The sequence below is a fragment of the Sus scrofa genome, chromosome 3 (assembly GCF_054392235.1).
Source record: "Sus scrofa isolate SSC_HxYL_T2T_F1_AM1 chromosome 3, Sscrofa_HxYL_maternal_Yorkshire_Landrace_v2.0, whole genome shotgun sequence".
Classification (NCBI taxonomy): Eukaryota; Metazoa; Chordata; class Mammalia; order Artiodactyla; family Suidae; genus Sus; species Sus scrofa.
In genome coordinates, this window is record NC_139385.1 from 110,732,044 (window position 1) to 110,750,754 (window position 18,711).

General features: G+C 43.2%; 2 long non-coding RNA genes across 35 annotated transcripts in view; one reads left to right on the top strand and one right to left on the bottom strand.

Moving 5' to 3' along the window:
* Positions 1-18,711, bottom strand: part of LOC146404854 (uncharacterized) — a 1,116,837-nt gene that overhangs the window by 541,134 nt on the left and 556,992 nt on the right. The gene's annotated exons all lie outside the window — the stretch shown is intronic.
* The window catches only part of LOC102165712 (uncharacterized), an 846,917-nt gene that overhangs the window by 248,730 nt on the left and 579,476 nt on the right, over positions 1-18,711 (top strand). For 2 of the 32 annotated variants that reach the window (XR_014842100.1, XR_014842134.1), the window contains exon 2: positions 13,198-13,346. The exons of the other annotated variants lie outside the window; for them this stretch is intronic. This is a non-coding gene — a long non-coding RNA (uncharacterized LOC102165712). The remainder of the gene's footprint in view (positions 1-13,197; positions 13,347-18,711) is intronic. 32 annotated transcript variants of the gene reach the window in all.

Below are 18,711 nucleotides of genomic sequence, written 5' to 3' on the forward strand. Positions count from 1 at the left end.
CAAGGGTGTGAGCTGTGCTACTACTAATCTATTTATAATAGAATTTCGTCTCCTTTCTGCAGGAATGGCTATTGACACCTTTCAGCATCTTCCTTGCCAGTGGTCTCCCATTGGTGAGTGTTGTCTGAGTAGAACAATAAATACCTAAGCCATTCAGGTTGAAGCTGCCTAGCATTAAACTGAAGAAAGCAGCTTGCTTGTTTCAATAGTTGCTAATCTTGCCTCCCCAGGAAGCCGGGCAGCTTTTTAAAAATGCAAAGTCAGCTAAATTGGTGCAATGCTGAGACCTGATTAAGAAAGCCTCACTATTAAGTTCTCTGTCTTTAAATGAAATGATTTCCACAATCTCAACAGTTTAGATGCCAAAGGAGCAGGAAGGAAGCCAAAACTGACGGGGAACCAAGTCATTTTCTAAAAACAAGGGCTGTTTTCACAATGAAAGGAAAAATCAGTATTGAACTGCTGTTCTGGGGACAAAGACAGTGGTGCTGCAGCCCTGAGTTTAAGGGCCTTCTCTGCAAAGTGTGCAGAGGCCCCTGGAAGTGGAAGGAGCCAGATAGCTGCAGGTTCCACTCAGCTTGGCTAAGCTTGCCAGTCTTGCAACAGGGCTTTCTTAGAGTGCTTACTTGTGAAAACCTTCCACTGTAAGTTCTTTCTCTGCCCCTTTGAGATGTAAATCTTCTCCCAGCCTTTTGCCAGGCTTATAACCTGGCAATGTCTTTCTCAAGGACCTGAGAGCAGTCACTTTGAAATGAATCATTAGGAAATCTAGGGGTTTCATCTCCCAGCCTATGTGGACAGGTAGGAGTCTAACTTCCACAAGCACTGATTAGCAAACATAGCTGGCCTGATCGTCACATTGACCAACCTCCCTGCTAACTAGTACTTTTCCACCAGCTCCCACCAGCACTTAACCACTCTCCCTGCCTTGCCTTCTGTTCAGCTTCTCTCCCTACCTGCTTTAAGAGTCTTGAGTAAAATATTTCTTGCCTGTTTAACTCTGGTACAATTTTCTTTGGCATTGCTCCATCCAAACCCTCTTTCTGAGACTCTGGAGTCGGGTGTGGAGTAACCTCTTCTTCTCGGATGGAACCACCCTGGCACCTCCCAGCTTGACTTCCAGTCCCTCCAGCTTCTGTCTGTAATCCTACAGATGCTCATTGCCTTACTTAAATGCTTCTTTGGTCTGATCTCTTTTTCCACAAGGTTCTCTCTATTTTGTAATTTTCTTTTAAGAATGTGTTCTTGAGTGGGGAATAAATTATAAACAGAGAGGACATCCTTTGGGCTGCTGCATTGGGGTTCCAAGAGTGGATGTTTCTATGGCTTTACTTTGAGAAATGTGTGGTCCACGTTGAGTCCACATCCCACTGAGTGTGGTGCTTTAGAGCCTGGGCTCTGAAGTCCATCTGCCTGGGCTGATTCTCACCTCCACCCAACTTGGGCAAGTTGCCCAAGTCTCTCCCTGTGCCTCAGTTTCCTCACTTGTAAAATCTGGGCTTCATCATAGGGTTGTCATGAGGATGCTGAAACCCAAACACCTGTGACTTGAACCCAGTTTAGTACTTGAACCCACTTTTTTTTTTTTTTAATCAGAATCACTCACCTGATGTCTGGACTTACTGAAGTTCAGGTTCTTTGTGTCTCAGTGCAGAAGGAATTCAGCGAGAGACAAAATGATAGGCAGGAAATAGTTTTATTAAGATAGGATGCTTGTGAGGGATACAAGCAGGCAGACGAGGAGGCTCTGCCCTGAGGATTAGGTGGGCTACATTTTTATAATCCAGGGAATGTGAAGGTGGGAAAAGAGGCCTTCCTCATTCTTGGAGTAGATGTCAGGTTTTTCTTTTTGCCATTTCTTGGGCCGCTCCTGTGACATATGGAGGTTCCCAGGCTAGGGGTCGAATCGGAGCTGTTGCCACCAGCCTACACCAGAGCCACAGCAATGTGGGATCTGAGACGCGTCTGCAACCCACACCACAGCTCACGGCAACGCCGGATCCTTAACCCACTGAGCAAGGGCAGGGATCGAAACCACACCTCATGATTCCTAGTCGGATTTGTTAACCATTGAGTCCCTGATGGGAACTCCGAGACATCAGGTTTATATCACTAGCTCCTCCTTCGAATTGGGTAAGAGAGGACTTGACCCTATGAGGTCAAACTAGTACTATCATGGTGCTTATTCAGGTCAGCAGAAGGGGGTTAACATGCTAAAGTATGTTCAGTACAGGTTTCCATATAATGAGGCTCTCCTATAAATGTCATCTTTCCCTTAAATTCCTGTCCTTGGTTCTAAGGATTATTATCTTGCTGAACTTGAATGCAGGCCTCATTTTAGCTTTCACTTAATGACCTGAGGCATATCTCCTGCTTTTATTTGTGGTTTTAGAGTTAAGCAAGCCTGCTTTGTTCCGCAATGTTCTGATGATTTTCTTGAGCTGTCATTAACTTACAGTGGTCTCCCTAAGTTCCTTGGGTTTCCCTCTCTATCCATGGTGCCCTACTGGGACTTCTACAACTACCTGTGTGACTATGCTACTCTATCCCTATCACATCTTAACATGTAAAATGCTTCGTCCAGTGCCTAGCACAGAGTAAACTTCCAATAAATGCTTAGCCATCCTCATTATAATATGAACATTTTTTTTTCCCCTGAAAGCAGGCACATGCAGTTGTTAACAAATAACCTTTGAAGAGAAGCAGTGTAGAGAGGGAGATGTTGCTTTTTGATTTTGTACTTCCTTGTACTGTGTCAGCTTCCAACCCTATACTTTTTTAATTTAAAGATTTAAATTAACTAAGCATTTCTTCTCTTTAGTAATTAAGTGAAGTCGCCTGTTAATAGTATGGGGGGAAATGCTTGTGTGGAAATAAGGCTTCAATAAATCTGTGCCATTTCAGAGTAAAATTAGTCTTGAAGAGGCCATTTTAAAAAATGAAAAATAAACATGTGAAACAAATGCTCCTTATTATATCATCCCTTCTCCTAAGTCCCTTTGATTTGTTTGATTTACCTTTACATATGATCCCACAGCATCACTGGTGGGAAAATAGTTTGTGTGTTTCAGAGGTGAACTGCCATGCAAGGTGGCACCATGATGAATTTTTGGGTGGAGGAAAAAAATGCATTGTTTCCAGCCTGATGGCATAATCCCGTCAGAGTGGGCTTTACCTTTCTTTGGGGAAGTTCGCTGTTATATTCTTTAGGTATAGGAACATGCTCCCGATCCTTCTGCCTTCCTGCCCTGACTGGCTGAATCAGAGGCCAAGAGAGAAGAGAATTTCTCTTTATCAGAAGCTGGAGCAATGTTAGATTCCCATGGGCAACTGAGACATGAGGGGATGAGGAGCTCATAAGTAGAGGAAAGCAAGAAAGTTGACTAGGGAGAGCTTCTGGGAGGAATGGCTGAGGGGAGCTTTGGAGCAAGGGTGTCTTTGGTTTGAGGTTATCCACTGTGCAGTTGTGCCCCCCACAAGTACTGTTCCATTTACCTGCTCTTATGTAAAGGTTTCAGGAAAGTGAGGGAAAGAGACTAGAAGAGGATGGAGAGAATGACCTTAAGTGGACTGACTTGACTAAGGTAATTATTTGGGGGTGGAAGAAGTCAAAGCTAAAGGAAATAATGAAATTTCTTTGAGAGATATTAGGGATGTTGGGGTTCTCACTGTGTGGGAACAGGGAGGCTGTAACCATTTCTTCTAGTAGTGTGTCTGAACCTTCTAATTGTCTCACATCTGTTCTTGCTTTTTTTTTTTTTTAAGGTGTTTGAGATTTGTTTAGTTTTTTGTTTTTGTTTTTGTTTTTTTTTTGGGGGGGGGCTGTGCTTGTGGCATGTGGGAATTCCTGGGTTAGGGATCAAACCTGAGCCACAACAGTGACAATGCTGGATCCTTAACTTAACCCACTGAGCTAGCAAGGAACTCCTATTCTTGCTTTTAACCTAGAACTCCTCTAGTTTCACTAAGGCACATCACTACCCTACTAGAGACTACATTTGCTTTGCTGCTAGATGTGCTCTTTGACCATACATCTTGCCAGTGGAAGGTGAACAGAGTGTGCAATGCATGAAATTTTCATTTTACTCCCTTGACAGGATATGACTTGTCTCTCATCTCTTCTCTCTCCCCCCACCTCCATCCATGATCTAGAACGTGGAAGTGGCAGTAAATCTATTTGAACGCAAAGATAGGGACAACATCTACAAGGCATAGATTTCAGGACCTCCCCTTCTAGAGTTTCGATTCAGTAGGTTTGAGCTGGGGCATGAGAATTTTCATTTCTAACTAGCTCTTGGGTGATGCTGATACTGCTGGTTCAGGGGCCAGAGGAGATGGGAAAAAAACAAAGTAGAAGGAGCCTAGGTCCCTAGATGTTTTTGTGAAGCATAGTGTCCTACCACTCAGTGTTATGTCTGGACTGTTTTCCATAAGAGTGGAATAAACATCTATCTTGTTGGAGCCACAGTATTTTTGTATCTCTCTCTTTTTAGAGCAATAGAACTTAATATGAATATTACAGGCAAAGTTTATGCAGGCTGGAGGACTTGGGGATTACTGGGCAGCTGACTCTTAGGTTCAACATGAGTAATCTTTATTTGGAAAATTAATAAAACAAAGGCAATTGTTTAATGACAGTGACTTCTTTTATGAGAATATTGCAGGTAGGCAGGACTGAAAACATTCTTTTCACTTCTGCATCATTGCTTGTTTTCTTGCCTTGGGAAAAATCTAAACACTTGTATGCCCTTGTGTTTTGTGTTCTCATTTAAGTGGAGCATACAATTTCAGTGCTATTGTTCAAAGCAGGGTATTTTGGGCATTTTCTTAGAAATCGTTGGAAATGCAAATATTTCCTATTATGTTCTTGTTAATATGAACATAAAGAAAATGATGACAATAATAATGAATGTTTACTGAATGCTTACTAGGTACCAGGTACTGTGTGCTATAGATGCATTATGTCTTTATTCTTACAATGACTCTGTGAGGAAGCATTACTATTATCTCCGTTTTGCAGATGAAATTGAGGTTTGGAGGGCTCAAATGACAGGTCAAATTCCATTCCAGGCCTGCCAGATACCAAAGCCCGTGAGCTTAACCTTGGCAATATTCTCTTCCTCCCTGGTAAATGAGCCATTCTCAGATCATTTTCAGGCTCAGTGTATCAGGCTTAACATTTGTTAGCAATTGGGTTCATTATAGTGTGTATGTGTTTTCAAATGCAAATGTTATTTTGTAAATTTGAGCAGACCTACCTTGCATAATCTAGACAGCTCTGGCTCTAGATATCTGCTGTGGGAACTGTTAGTTGGAAATGAGAAAAGGGCATGGCATTTAAAAGGTGATGAATGGCTTTGGGTTGTCTGGATTTCAGACTGTGAGAATTTACTACTGTGCAAGGTGTTGGATTCTAGTACAGTGTTGGATGTAGTAAGCAGTCACGTTGGTACAGAGGCAACAGTGAGGAGGCCCATCTGACAACAGTTTCAGGCAGAGGCCGTGGTAGTTTTCCAAGTTCTGTGTCTCTGGAGCCAAGCCAGACCCCAGCAAACACAGGCCAGCATGAATGGAAAGCATTAACCACCATCAGAACAAATCTCTGTCTCCTCAGAGGTCCCTCTTGGTTCTGGGCCTCTGGCTGCTTCTTAGAATTGGTGTTCTCCCCAGCCTCCTGTATTTGCTTCAAAATCTGGTTATTTTTTTCCCCTTTATCTATCTATATCATAGCAGAGCAATTATTGAATTAATTAATCAGCACTTAATTGATTAATCCAATTCTTTTCTTTTTAAATTTATTTTATTACTCAATGAATTTATTACATTTATAGTTGTACAGTGATCATCATAACCCAATTTTATAGCATTTCTGTCCCAAACCCCCAGTGCATCTCCCCAACCCCCAACCTATCTCCTTTGGAAACCATAAGTTTTTCAAAGTCTGTGAGTCAGTATCTGTTCTGCAAAGAAGTTCATTGTGTCCTTTTTTCAGATTCCACATGTCAGTGCTAGCATTTGATGTTTGTGTCTCATTGTCTGACTGACTTCACTTAGCATGAAAATTTCTAGGTCCATCCATGTTGCTGCAAATGCTGTTCTTTCATTCCTTTTAATGGCTGAGTAATATTCCATTGTGTATATGTACCACACCTTCTGGATCCACTCCTCTGTTGATGGACATTTAGGCTGTTTCCATGTCTTGGCTATTGCATATAGTGCTGCAATGAGCATTGGAGTACTTGTGTCTTTTTGAGTCATGGTTTTCTCTGGATAGATGCCCAGGACTGGGATTGCTGGGTCAAATGGTAGTTCTAGTTTTAGGTTTCTGAGGAATCTCCATCCTGTTTTCCACAGTGGTTGCACCAATTTATAATCCCACCAGCAGTGTAATAGGGTTCCTTTTTCTCCATGCCTTCTCTAGCATTTATTGTTTGTAGACTTTTTGATGATGGCCATTCTGGCTGGTGTAAAGTGGTACCTCAGAGTGGTTTTGATTTGCATTTCTCTAATAATGAGTGATGTTGAACATCTTTTCATGTGTTTTTTGGCCATCTGTATATTTTCTTTGGAGGACTGTCTGTTTAGATCTTCTGCCCATTTTTTGATGGGGATAGTTTTTTTGGGTATTGAGGTGCAGAAGGTGTTTATAAATTTTGGAGTTTAACAATTTATACTCTGGCTGCTTCTTAGAATTGGTGTTCTCCCCAGCCTCTTGTATTTCTTCAAAATCTGGTTAATTTTTTCCCCTTTATCTATCTATATAATAGTAGAACAATTATTGAATTAATTAATCAACATTTAATTGATTAATCCCATTCTTTTTTTTTTTTTTTTTTTTTGTCTTTTTAGGGCTGTACCCACGGCATATAGAGGTTCCCAGGCTAGGGGTTGAATCGGAGCTGTAGCCGCCGGCCTATGCCACAGCTACAGCAATGCCAGATCTGAGCTGTGTCTGCAACTTATACCACAGCTCATGGCAATGATGGATCCTTAACCCACTGAGCAAGGGCAGGGATTGAACCCACATCCTCATGGATGCTAGTCGGGTTCATTAACCACTGAGCCACGAAGGGAACTCCTTAATCCCATTCTTACTTTGACGGGATTATTAGGATCAGGCAATGCTAAGGTCAGAGCATATCTTTAATTCTACGCAGATCATAGGAATGATCACATTTTTACATGACTTCAAAACTATGGGAGTACTTGCTGTGGCTCATTGGGTTAAGAACCTGAGTGGTATCCATTAGGATACAGGTTCGATCCCTGGCCTCGCTCAGTGGGTTAAGGATCCGACATTGCCATCAGCTGTGGTGTAGTTCACAGATGTGGCTCAGATCCCGCATTGCTATGGCTGTGGCATAGGCTAGCAGCTGTAGCTCTGATTTGACCCCTAGCACCTGCAGAATATGGAAGACAACAAAACAAAACAAAAAAACCCCCACAAAACTGTGAACCATTTTCCCCTAATGTGCTAATTAATCATTTGTGACATACTGAAGGCCTATAGCACCCTGTCTTTGACTTAATTTAATCTATGTATTTCAAGGCTTTAGTTTGAGGATCAGTAAAATTTCTATAAAGGGCCAGATAGGAAATATTTTTGGCTTGTGGTTCATATGATTTCTGTTGCAACTACTTAATCTTGCTATTGTGGTGGGAGTGTGGCCACACACAATATGTAAACAAATTAGGTGGCCATGTTCCTAAAACTTTACTGTAACAATTGGTGGGATGGATTTGGCCCATGGGCTATATATTTGCCTACCTCTGATTTAGATGAAGGCAACAATTTATCATTCAAAATTTAAGAGGACCCAAAGATGCTGAGAAAATTGGGAGAGGAAGATGTAGCTGGACCATGGTTTATAGAACCAACAGTCAAAGCTGTCTTGACATTCTGGCCCCTGCTCAAGACAACAAGATTGAATATGATAGGTTCAGATTGGGACCTTAAGTATGTAGGATGGGAGTAAACTTGCTGGGATGGAATTTGCATGAAAAAGACCTGAGTTCCTACTTTGCCTTAAAATGGGAGGCCTTGCCTGCTAAAAGAGATGGCCGTCTTGAGCTGTAGTGCAGGTTGACTGGGTGTTGATCAGCAATGTAATAGTCCTGCTAGGTTCTTTGCTGGAACCTGGAGTGCGGGGTGCAATTCGGACACCTCATTTTGGGTCCAGTGCCAAATTAAAGTGCACCTGAAGGAGGGGGACCAAGACGATCAGGGACAAGGATGTCACTGTTTGTGAGAAGTCGTGAACTGAACTGGGTCTATTGTCAGGGAGGAGAGAACAGAAATGAAGATTGTCATTATCTTCATGTGTCTGGATTTCTGTTGCAAAGGGGAGTAGCACTGGTGTAGGGCTTAAGGACCATGGTGCTTGCACACAGCAGGCACATAATCGGTACTTGACTGCACATTGTCAAGGAGGCAAAGTCAGGCCTGGAATAAAGATAAACTTTCTAACAGCCAGAGATGTCTGTCCATGGAATGGCTGCTTTGGTTGTTTCTAAGCCTTTGGACAGTGGCGGGCACCAAAGAGTCACTGAGATGCAGCAACATTTCCCTCTGCAGTAGGGAAAGCCAATTTTTTGGTGTTCTAACAAAATGGTCTTTAAGCAAAGATAAAAAGAGTGAGGCCAGATGGGTTATTTTTATTGTTGGCAAAATCCAATAAAAATATTCTCTTAGTGTAGAGTGTCTTTGGTTGAGCAGGCATTCAAGTATTGAGGGGGATAATAAATGTTATTTTCAACAAATTGCTTGTATCGTTCAAAGAGAAGAGGGAGACATACTAATCACAGTACTTACAAGTTTGTCAGGTGGTCAGTGCCACCTGGATCTGTTACTGAGGTCTTCGAAGGATGAAGGGTGATTCAGAAATGCATAACTTTATTAGGAGCTCTACAAGAAAGTCCTCTTTGTTACAGAACAAACTGTCTCTTTATTCTCCAGACTCTGTTATCCTCTGGGTCAAGCCCTGGAGCATTTGCTAAATGCCAGGAATAGGTCTAAGCTTTATATGTATTGATTTGTTTATTCTGCTACAGTGGTGGTACTTCACTAAGGACAAGTTTGCCTGCCAAGAGCATATTTGGTAATATCTGGAGACCTTTTGGTTGTTGTAAGTGAGAGAGGGGGCTGGAATCTAGTGGTTGGAGACCTGGGCTACTGCCAAACATCCTACAATGCACGGGACAGCTTGCCACAACATAGAATCATCCAGGCTAAAGATTGATGATGATGACATTGAGATTCCTTGTTTTATAGGACAGTTGGTACTACTATCATACCCATTTTACAGATAGAGAAATGGAAGCTAAGTAATTGGCCCAGCATCCTCCAAAGCTGGAAAATTGGACAACCACTTTACTGTCTTGCCTCTTGGTTTATTTAGTGATGTTATAATGCACGCAGCCTAGGAAGTAAAATGTGTGGTTGTTATATTTCTTTCTTGGAACCCACACAAAGATGGACTATTCATTTTTGATTTTATATTTAATAAATAAAAAATTCTCAGTGAGCAACTCCGTTTCTCCTAATGAGTTTGTTAGTGGAGTCAGACCAACGGTACTGGGAGGTTCTAGAGGCCTCGGGAAAAGGGCACGGTCCACTCTTCCTCATTGTCTATGGTACTCTTAGTGGCCCATGACAGAGAAGTTACCTACTACTTCCATAGGTAAGTTCAGATGATCAGCACTTCCTCATGAGCACTGTCTGTATATCAGTCAGGGAAATCACTTAAGTTTGTAGCTTAAAAAGTAGGATCAATATTCTCTATTTTTCCTCCTCTCTGTGGTCCCCAATCTTGACATGAATCTCTGGCCATGGATCTGAATTTCTTGCTAAGTAGCTTGTTGCTTATTGTGAGAACGTATCCCAAGGTGCAGATGTGTTATCTGGGAGGAGTAACCTCAATTAAGTTCCTACATTTGTTTGAGGGGCCTCTCAGGATTCTTTGGGAGGGACGAAGAACAGGGGATTGCAGTGGAGAGAAAAGAAAAAGGAAAAGGCGAACATTATTTATTTATTTTTTTTTTTTTGTTATTGTTGCTATCTCTTGGTTCTTGGGCCGCTCCCGCGGCATATGGAGGTTCCCAGGCTAGGGGTTGAATCGGAGCTGTAGCCACCGGCCTACGCCAGAGCCACAGCAACGCGGGATCCGAGCCGCGTCTGCAACCTACACCACAGCTCACGGCAACGCCGGATCGTTAACCCACTGAGCAAGGGCAGGGACCGAACCCGCAACCTCATGGTTCCTAGTCGGATTCGTTAACCACTGCGCCACGACGGGAACTCCCGAACATTATTTATTACAGAGCTCAAGCCCATGGCTGGGGCTTGGGAAGGAATAGAAATGGAAACATTTGCTTACTTAATTGGTAGGAAACTGGCCCTGTTTCTCTATCTTTAGCCCTCCTGCTGGTTTGGCTCTTTCTTTCAGAGATAGTCTCAGAGACTGTCTCAGTGCTCAGATTAAAGTTTGTATGAGGTGCTTTGTGGTATCAATGCTTTTGGGTCAGACTAGGGATATCAGAGAATGTCTTCTGGAGTAGAAATTTTTAAATTTTTTTTAAATTTTTATTATTTTTTTTTGCTTTTTAGGGGTGTACTCATGGCACATGGAAGTTTCCAGGTTAGGGGTCAACTTGGAGCTGCAGGTGCCGGCCTACACCACAGCCACAGCAATGTGGGATCCTTGACCCACTGAGCAAGGCCAGGTATCAAACTCGCATCCTCATGGATACTAGTTGGGTTCATTTCCTCTGTGTCACAATGGGAACTCCATTTTTTTTTTAAATTTAATTTAATTTTATTATTTTTTTATTGTAGTTAATTTACAGTATTTTGTTTCAGGTGTACAGCAAAGTGATTCAGTTATACACACATATATATCTATTTTTCAGATTCTTTTCCCCTATAGGTTGTTACAAAATATTGAGTAGAGTTCACTGTGCTATACAGTAGGTCCATGTTAGTTATCCATTTTATATATAGGAATGTGTATATGTTAATCCCAAACTCCATATTTACAACCTCCCCTTTCCTCTTTGGTAACCATAAGTTGTTTTCTATGTCTGTGAGTCTATTTCTGTTTTGTAGATAAGTTCATTTGTATCATTTTTTTTATATTCCACATATAAGCGATATCATATGGTACTCATTTTTCTTTGTCTGACTTACTTTACTTAGTAGGATATCTCTAGGTCCTTCCATGTTTTGGCAAATGGCATTATTTCATTCTTGAGTTGATTTTCAAAGGCTCAGGTTTAGTTAGCTACTGAAAAAAAGTGATGGAAATGTATCTCAGTCCAGTGGAGTAGCAAATGCCAGGGTGCAGAAGTGTAAACTGGAAGTGAGAGAGAACTATAAAGGATTTAGGTGAATATAGCAGATGGAGGGGAATGAGACCAGGGATGCAGGCAGTGGCCACACCAATAAGAGCCTTTGTGCCACATGAAAGGCTTTGAACATGGACCTGAAAGCTCCAGGGACTCCACTGAGGGCTCACATGGTGCTTTCCAAAGTGCCCTCTGGCAGCTGCGTGCAAAATGGATTGGAGAAGGGTCAGACTAGCCGCAGGAAATGGTGTTGGGAGCTTTTGTTATAGCGAGGAAGAAAAGCACAGTGTCCTGAGCTCACAACTCACAGGAGCACTGGCTGGGGAGGGACCGATTTGAGAAATACTTGCAAGGAGAATCTCCACAGTTGGTGATTGCTTCCTGACTCCCTCTGAAGTTAGGTGTGGGCTTATGTCTTGCTTTGGACAGTGAAATATGAATGGAAGTGCTTTGAGGGTGTCTCATCAGAGATTGCACTGTTTAAAATGAGATTATAAGTAAATTTTTTTTTGAATGGAACATTTTAGCACAATGTAACATAGAAATAACCTGGCCACAGAGATCTTATGTTCACATGCTCTGAAAGTGATTAGACCTCCTGGGATCCATTCACAAGCAGAGTGAACCCTTGTGGTTTTATTTTTCTTTAGAGTTTGCAGCATTCGATTCCTTATTTGTCTGTCTCAACTGGAGATACTCTGCATCACAAAGTCTCTCTCACACACACACACACACACACACACACTCTCCTGCACTCAAGCCAGAATATTATGTTCTAAAGTCCTTTCAAGAGAAAAGGACAGTTTCACCTGGCTGCGGATCTCCAGTGATGATGAGAGATTCATTAAATGGTCAAAGTTGTTGCCTTCTAGTGTTTTCTTTTCTCCCAGTGGCTTGGGGTGTGGCCCTGCAGTCAGCTCTACAGTACTCTCTAATTAATGAGGACAAGCTTCACATGCCTTTTTCCTTTTTGATCTGTTGGCGTGTGTGTGTGTGTGTGTGTGTGTGTGTGTATGTGTGTGTGTGTGTGTGTGTGTGTGTTTTAAATCACCTAAATGCTAACTGCACCATTGTATCAGGGAAAGATAATCCAGCAAAGTCAATCGGATTTACCTGCTCCCCAGAACTGATGCAGGGCATTGAAAAACATTTTAAAAAATTCAGATTATTGATAACATTTTAAAAAATTCAGATTATTCTCTTCCTTAGCTGGCAAAGGTAACATGGTGAGTGTTGATTTCCCAGGTAGTTATTCCATAAGTTACAAAATACATCATCTTGAACCTACCGCTTGGGAAGCACTGCAGAGCCTTGGATGGTCCGTAAAGTGAGATGGGTTTTCATGGTGCAGGGCAAGGCTATCTGAGATGCATGACCTGGTAGGGAATGCTCTTTGCAAAGATTCTTTTTTGCCCTTCTCCCCTACCAAGATTTAAACTCGCCATCAGACAGAGAGATGGGCTCTGGAAGTCTCATACATTACTGAGATTCAAAGGTACTAAAATAACCACAAAGAAATGAGCTTTGCTCTTCAGATTGCTGAAGAAGGAAGTGAATGATCTGTGATTCAGAGGTCTCTCCTTCAATTAATCATGGCTGACTCTTCACTGCCTGCCATCCCTGTAAATCACTATGAAACGAGGAAGAAAAATGATATACACAACATGGAAGGAAGGGAAATAGGCTGCATATTTCTACGCAGAGTTGCTAGAATAGGAACCCCAAGTTTTTAAGATGCAGCACCTGCATGCAGAAGGTGGGGCTGACAGATGCATCTGAATCCTTGGTTAGCAAAGCTGGACTTGCTTAGCTAATGACCATCTGATGGTCTGCCCTTTCCCATCTGTTTCACAGGTGTGTTGCCAGTAGATGAAACATGCTTAGTTTAGAACCACGTTTTGGTCTTGCCTGATGCTTCGATGAATCCCAGGAACCTTGGAGTCAGCTGAAGTTGACTGGAGACAGTATCTCTTCTACACTCTGGCCAGCATCCAAGTTCCCTGGTAAACTAGTTCCACCTTGACTGGACTAAGATAGGGATGTTGTTTCCCAACAAGGTGGGAAACAGGGAAAGCAGCTGTGATTTTCAGATTAGAAGTATCCCCTGGCATACGGTATCTACTTCCACAGTCATAGTCTGGGAAAAACAATCAAGGCAGTTGTGCTCATTTATAGGAACCCTCACAATACTTTGCATAAATGTTCTCTTTCTTGGTGGCTCTGCCCTAAAGCTCGAGTCCCATATTCTTTTGGACCAGGCATTATTCAGTGTCTAATAATGACACTGAATATAACCTCTTTTTTTTTTTTTTGAAGGCTCCAGTAACCTGAAGCAATAATTAGTTAGCAGATACAAAGTATTACATTTAGAATGGATGAGCACTGGGGTCCTACTGTCCAGCACAGGGAACTATATCCAGTCTCTTGGGATAGAACACGATAGAAGATAGTGTGAGAAAAAGAATGGGTTACTATGCTGTACAGCAGAAATTGACACAATACTGTAAATAAACTGTACTTTAATACAAAAAAGAGTATATGGGAAGTTCCCTTGTAGCTCAGTGGGTTCAAAATCTGGCATTGTTTCTGCTATGGCTCAGGTTGCTGCTGTGGTGCAGTTCTGATCCCTGGCCCAGGAACTGGGTACAGCCAAAAAAAAAAAAAAAAAAAAAAAAGAATAGGCGGGGGAAGAATCAAATTGAAAATCTTACTACTTTGTGCAAATAGAGACTAAAGAAGCTATCCACACACACACAAAAACAGTATATGTATTTGTGACTTGTGATCCTTCCCTGTGTCTCTCCTTTTTCAACCAGACACAAGGTGGTGGTGGTGGGGAAAGTTTCTTTGTGCTCTGTAGTAGCCACCGTGAACCCCATTTTGCCTCCACTGTAATTTTCCAGTGGGTTGAGCTGACTTCTGGTGGCCTATTGCTATGGCTTAGTCACTGCCGTGTTATATACAGTTGGTCCTCTATATCCTCGAGTTTTGCCTCGGCAGATTCAACCAGCCACGTGGTTGGTTAAATCTGCGGACATGAAACTCATCAGTATGAAGAGCTAACTGTATTCATTTTATTCCCCCCTACTTTTTTTTAGGGCTGCACCCATGGCACATGGAAGTTCCCAGGCTAGGGGTCTAATTGGACTATGCCACAGCCACAACAACATGGGATCCGAGCTGTGTTTGTGACTTACACCACAGCTCATGGCAGCATCTGGATCCTTAACCCACTGAATGAGGCCAGGGATTGAACCTGAGTGAGTCCTCATGGATACTAGTTGGGTTTGTTACCGCTGGCACAGTGGGAACTCCATGTATTCTTTATATTCTTTCATTTTATGTAAGGTACTTGAGCATCCTCATATTTCAGCATCTATGGGGGCTTCTGGAACCAATTCCCTGCAGATACTGAGGGAGGACTGTACATCCTTCAGGGAAGGGAGAGATTCAAGATGAAGTGATGTCCCAATGACAGAACTATAAAGATGGCAATGGAAATGGAAAAAAAGTCAACAGACTTGGTGACTGGATGGCTTTCAGTCATTTGGGAAATTGGAGTTCTATGCTGGTAATTTAAGGAAGAACCTAAATGTACAAACAGAGTAAGAAAAGAAATGACTAAAGGGAAAGTCAGAAGAGGAAACAGGGGAAGGAGATTATTTGAGGTTTGGTGGGGAAGGTGATTTCTGATCTAGAATGGTTGTAAGAATTGCTGAGCTGGTAAGGAAAGCACACAACTTTGGGGGTTGTGTTTGGTGGGAAGTTGGAAATCTCAGAAGGAACTGAGATTCAGAGGTGACATCCGTACTAGTGAGACAGGTTTAAGAGTATTTCCTGTTGATGTGATAATATGTAGGCTCAAGTAGGTGTTGCTGCACAGAGAGAGAAAAGAAAAGAGATCCATGGAGGATGTCTGAAATGTTTACATTTGAGGGCTGGAAGGAGAAAGTGGCAGGCCAATGGAGCCGAGAAGGAACAGTAGAAAAAGAAGGATGAGAGGGCGCAGAAGACAAACAAAACAGTTTTTGGAGAGGATCGCTACATTAAATGTTGCAGAGGGGGTCAAACATGGGGAGTACTGAGATGAGACTATACGGTTTCCACTTAGAAAGATATTAGAGCTATTTCAAAAAGCATTACCAATGAAGCTTTTGATGTGAAAGCATGCTTCTTGGGAGCTGAGAGGTGAATGGTGGAGAGCTAGGGGAAGTGAATGTGGTTTGTGGGTGATGTTGATGGATGGAAGGAGAGTTGGGTATACATGGAAAAGGCACCTTCCCCTAAAGGGATGAAGGGAAGATGTGAACATACAAGGGAGGGTGAGGGGCTGATTCATGTGGCAGAATCCAGGAGGAGGCATGAAGGATGGGAACCAAAGCCCAGGGATCATTGGGAGCACAGGGAGGAGCCAGGACCCCCCTCCCTGAAGACAACAGAGAGGCCAGAGGGCAGATGAAGCAATGAAGTTTTTTACTTTGTGGTGAAGGCAGGGGGCGGTGAGGGAGAGAACAAGTTTTTCAGTGATGTAGGAGGCTTGAAAAGAAGTGGGCGGGGTATTTGAAGATTAGAGTAGGATGGATTGCAATTGCTGCCATATGGAGCAGGATAGACAGTTAATAAGGATGAATAAAAGGATTAGTGAGCATCTGAGGTGGAATAACAGATTTAAAATGGAGCTGGTCAGCTGGCTTGTTGTAATTTTCAACTTGTTATAATTTTCAACTGCTTGGAAACAGGAGTGGATAAAATGGATGATTAGGTTTACCCAGGGGTGGGGATTGGCAAGATGAGAGAGATCATAGGTTGGAATAGTTTGGGAAGAGGACTTCAAGGTGTTTCTCTGTGTCTGTATTTAACAACAGAGACCTGGTGGATGATCACTGAGAGATCATGAGAGTCTGAGAGACACAATTCAACGGTGCTTACCTGCCCTCTTTCACTCAGGAACTTCCCCAAGGAGGTCTTCCTGGTATGGTACCTTTCAAAAGTGAGTTTTCATGTGAAGGAATGAGGAAAAATGAAGAGCACGGCTGAGAGGGTTAGGATAATGTTGGAAAGCAGAGGCACTGGGGACCTTGGGACAGCAGAAGTCTCCCAAAGGGAGGGGCAGCGCCTTGACCTCTATGTCAAGGATTTTCTCATTTAATCCTTTCTCAAAGGCTGTGAAATGAACACAGAAGGCTCAGACATGTGCCCCAGGGGTTGCCTGGGTTGGGAATAAGAAAATGGACCAGGAATCAAGCCCAGGATTGTTATGACACCAAAATGCACAAACTAGTCACAGCCCCACACCACCATCTTCCTTGAAGCTGGAGAGGTTCTGGGAAGGAAAGTCTCTGGTTTGTCCTACAGAGGTTTTGGCCACAAGCACCATCCTTTACTCTGCTCATCAGGGGGCAGATTCACCAGCACAGTAAGTTTGGCAGGAGGGGAGCTGCCCCTCTCTAAAGTGTGAACAATAACAGGGGGGAAGGGGGTGGAAGTCTCTCGTTTTTCTGGAGAACGCTTCCTCAAGTTGGCTTTTCAGCTCTCGTCACATAAGCCTAGAAGTTTGTGTTAAACTGAAGTTTGAAATCCTTCTCAAGTGTCTCCTGCCTACTTAGTACTACCTTCTATTTCCCTCTTGGTGGAAGCAGCAGGGGTTAGAATTGGAGCCAGAGAAGGACATAGGGTTCTCACCTTCCTGGGGAGATCTCCTGACAGCAGGCACTGTGTCCCTGGCCATAGACAAAGGCCCTCAGAGAGGAAAACAGGGTGGGAACTGACAGTGAATGAACTAAAGATTCAGAAAAGGGGTGCATACTGAGGGACATGTGAGCAGAGGAGAGCTATGAACCTAAGTCCTATGGGGAGCAGGAGCCTGAAGCCTAAAGCATCCCCAAAGGCTGAGGTAAGAGGCTTGTTGCCTTAAAAAAATAATAAACAGCATCCTGGGGCTACACTCTGCTAAGGCAAGGCAATAGAAGATGAATAGCCTGCCTCCTTTCATTTCTGAGCTTTATTTTGCTCAGAGCTGGGAATGGAGGCAAACAGTCTGAAGGGAAGACTTCTAGCGGGCACATTGGTTGGGTTTTTTTGGCCGCCTCGTGGCATATCGAGTTCCCAGGCCAGGGATCAGATCTGAGCCATAGTTGCAACCTAAGCCACAACTGCAGCAACACTGGATCCATAACCCACTGTGCTGGGCCAGGGATCCAACCTGCATCCCAGCACTCCCAAGATGCCACCGATCCTATTGCCCCACAGTGAGAACTCTTATTTTTGTTACCTTATAAGTTCACTATTAGGGTAGGGAGCTTTTGAAATGGCCCCCAAGGATCTCCACCCACTGTGTTCATGTCACCGGGATGTGGTTCTCCCACCTGCTGTCTGATGGGATCCACTGCCAAGCCATGAGCTGACCTGTGGAGGCCCACCTGGACAGGAGCTAGACGAGGCCTCCAGTCAGCAGCCAGTGGGAGACTGAGACCCTCAGTCCAACAGCCTCCAAGGAACTGAGTGCTGCCAACAACCACATGAGTTTGGAAGCCAGTCCTCCTCCAGTTGAGTCTTGAGGTCTTGATCAATTTGTGACTCTGAGTCATAGGAGCCATCTGAGCAGCACTCAGCTTCCTGATCCACAGAGACTGTGAGATAAGAAGTGTGTTTAAGATGTTATGTTTTGGGATAACTTATTACACAGAAATAGATAACAAATATGACTCTGGAACTTCCCATGGGACTACTCCACCCACAATTGGCGTAAAAACGTCCTTCCTGGAAAGACAGAAGAGCGTACTTTACAATCACCCTGGGCCCTATGGCATTGCTGCTCTTGAGTCTGTAATACCCTGTCTTCCTTGCCAAGAATGTTGATGACCAATGATGGCCACATTGGAGTGGCCAATGTCTTGATGCCTTCTGAAGTGTCTATTCCACTGCTTGGGCCCCTTTATGTAAAAAGCTGTGAAAATTCTTTGATTTTGTGGTTCAGTAACACTTAGAACCCACTGAGGAAATGGGCAGGTGAGTTGGTGGAAAGATCAAATTTCAGGCCAGGGTACATTAGAGCCAAGCCCTGATCAGCTGGGGGCTCTCCTCTCTGTAGGACTTTGCTTGTTGATTGGGCTCTGTTCCACCTAGCGGGGCAGCCCCTCCACTTCCACAGTGTCCTCTGTTCCTGACTCCATCACAGAACACTCTCCCTGGTTTTCTGAATTTACTAACCACACTGCTTTTCATTAACCCTATGCCCCAACCAAGTGTTTTTCTGACACCAGCCTTTCGAGCTATCCCCACTTAGAAAAAGATTGCTTTATATACTGATGGTTTTACTTAACATTATTTAAGAGCAACTCTGTCCTGACTCCAGCCACTGTTCTCATA